The 3,148-nt window shown below is 31.6% G+C and overlaps 1 long non-coding RNA gene across 1 annotated transcript; it reads right to left on the minus strand.

Moving 5' to 3' along the window:
- Window positions 1-872: 872 nt before the first annotated feature.
- LOC122585810 lies at window positions 873-1,731 on the minus strand. Its single transcript, XR_006321791.1, has 3 exons — window positions 1,558-1,731; window positions 1,269-1,323; window positions 873-1,101 (listed from the first exon to the last, which is right to left on the minus strand). It is a non-coding gene; the product is annotated as an uncharacterized LOC122585810 (long non-coding RNA).
- Window positions 1,732-3,148: the final 1,417 nt, after the last annotated feature.

The following is a 3,148-nucleotide window of genomic DNA, read 5'->3' on the forward strand; positions in this document are numbered from 1 at the left end:
TGTGTGTTATTTGTGTGTCTTATTTGTGTGTGTGATTTGTGTGTTGAAAGAAAAAAAAAAGAAACAAAAGTGCAGAATGGAGAAACAAGGAAGAAAGAAAGAAGAAGGAAAGAAGAAGAAAGAGAGAGAGAGACGTTGCAAACGTGGGCCCATCTTTTTTTTTGTAACGGTCAACTTTTTCGGCACCCAAACCGGCACCACTGTGCCCAGTCCCCTCCCCACCCAACCGGTACCGGGGGGTCGGGGCGGTGTGCCATCCGGTACCGGTCCGGTGCCTCAACCACTCCGTCTACCCTTATGTTATATCCTTATTTTATTTATTTAACATCGTATTCTGACTGATTCCATGTCTATTTTTTGCTCATTTTCTTGATTCGGCAAAGCGTTTTGTCGATAATCACAGTCAACCTATCTCAAAGCCAGAGGGAAGTGCGATCGTAGACCAAAGTGAACTGTATGACAGTCACGTTTACTAGAAAAAGTCGACACAAGTTATGGTTTCTGGATTCGATCGCTTCAAAAAGGTTAATATAACTTTTAAAATCATATTTACAAAAACAAATTCACCACTAGGAAACTGGGTTTCACCGACGGTCAAATCCGTCGCTAATCGGTCGGTAAAGACTATTTCCGACGGATTCCCGACGGAAAAAATCAGTAGGTAAAAAGCGCATCGGTAATATTTTCCGACAGAATTAGCGACAGAACTCAAATAATACCAACAAAACTATCCGTCGGTAATCCGACGCTAAATGAATTTCCAAAGTTAAAATATATTATTAAAATTGATTTTAGCCACAGATTTACGGTCGGTAAAAAATTATTAGAAAACAAAAAAAAAATAGAATAATTAATTAGACTTTGAGTCAAGATTAAGATCAAACTAAATATTCATTAATTTATGCTAAATGTCTACCATTATATACCATTACAAACGAATTCCTTAACATCATTACAAAAGAAATTATCTAAATCTCATTCTAAATCTTCTATACATCTACATACAAACAAGTAGCTTTTTCTCTTCTTTGTCGGTCACATAAGCAAAAACGGCACTGATTCTTGCGATTTCTTCATGTCCTTGACTCTATGCCTTCTCTCCTTCAAATTATTTCAGAAATTAGAGATAAAAAAAGAGACCCTAATCAAACCAACAACCATAAAAAAAAATTCTTCTTTGAATATTATACCACTAAGTCACAAAAGAATATTACAGTAATAAAAATGGAACTTGAAATCAGTTATACTTTTTATTTAACAAAAATTACCTGCCAATCGCTTTATATTTCATCTACAAACATGAAATCTTTCGGTTTAAAAAACCTGAAAAACGAGAACACAATATACAATTAGATAGAAAAAAAAAAGTTAGTCAAAATATATACATCAACAAAGATCTATCGTGGTTGCTTTTTTTGTGTACATCAAGCAAAAATACCATATATTTTTGGCCGTGTTTTGTGACAACTTTTAGATCTACACAAATTAAACAAAGATGGTTTTTCAAATCTACACAAAACAAAAACGTTTAGCTATAACCAGAAAAGAAACTTAAACCTTGATGTGAAGGCTCGATTTTAGATTGTCTCGGTGGTAATTTAGATGGTTACATAATTTGAAGAATAATCGAGAGGTTTTTTTGATTGTTTTATCATTGTTTTTAAATTTTTCAAGTAGTGGGTTTTATTAAATCTAGAGGATGAAAAAGAGAGTGTAGCAAAATGTGATGGTGAGAAAAGAAGATAAGTGTACATAAATGTAAAAAGGGAATGACTATTCACACCAATTTTTTTCACTATAGACACCAATATTTTAATATAAATCTTAATAATAAAGTAATCATGATGTTTTTTTTATATTATTTTTCTTTTGACTTTTGCCATAAAAAAATAATAATCATGATGTCTTATTACTTTTTTATTTTTAGTATACTTTTTCATTTGATTTTTTATATGATAATCATGTTGAAAGAATAAAAATATAATAAAATCATTAACATGCACCTTATATAATTATACATAATAGTAGAAGATATAAATAATAATTATACATAATAAAATACTTTAATCATTTTCTTAATCAATATTAATACAAGTTTTCACACCTACTGAATTACGTCTAGGAAATTTAATCTGGTTGTACATATTTTGTCTATGCAAGAAAGGATTTTCCCATGCCCGATCAAATGCGTGACTAGACCAATGTGGATGCGTAGTAGGTACCGAAAAATCTCCCTGTAACACCAGTCTCACGAAATGATTACCGTTGAAGCGTCCAATTACGCAAATATCAAGTGGTTGTGAACTTGGTGGGCTAGTAAAAAGCGGTAAGCACGTTGTATCTCCTTCTTTGCTCAAAAAAACAACCACCACATTAATTATACTTTGAAGCAATGAGTAACCCAGTGTCTGGCATAATCATCCAATATGATGGATCTGCAAATCCTCCATCAAAGTGATTCAACATGTATTGAAGTGATTGTACGCCTTCTTTGTTAAAAATTTCAGTGTATCTTGCATTATGCACAGATAACTCATCCAATAAATCCGTACGAATTTGACGCCAATCATCTTGATGACAACCAATGCAAACAGCAGTCGCTCTAAAAGGATCTTGGATTGTGGGTTTCGGTTGTATACACATTTGCATCCGGATAGTATGGATTTTGGCTCATAAAAGGATCTTGAAAGAATGGTTGGCTTGAATAAAAGACTTCCGAAATATTATCCATTAAAATATATTGGTAGCTATAACACAACTTTAAAAGGATCTAAAAGGACTTTGTTTCAACCTTTTTAATATTTTGACTAAAAAAAATTCTAAATTAAAATATATTGGTAGTTATAACACAACTTTAAAAAAAATTTCTAAATTAAAATATATTGGTAGTTATAACACAACTCATGTAAAAATATGTGGACTAGAGAGTTGTCTAGGGATTTGAAAGAGTTTGGGGAAAAAAAAAAAAAAAAGAGGTGAAAGGCAGGAAAACGAAATATTCAAACTAAATTTTAGAATTTGGAGTTTTGGACTTTCAAAAAATTTGGACTCTCAAAATTTCACTTAATTACAAAAACTAAAAGAACAAAATTGCTATCTAAATAAATTAATTAAAATCCACTTTATAAACTTCCTTCAAAACTTTCGA

The sequence above is a fragment of the Erigeron canadensis genome, chromosome 1 (genome assembly GCF_010389155.1).
Source record: "Erigeron canadensis isolate Cc75 chromosome 1, C_canadensis_v1, whole genome shotgun sequence".
NCBI lineage: Eukaryota > Viridiplantae > Streptophyta > Magnoliopsida > Asterales > Asteraceae > Erigeron > Erigeron canadensis.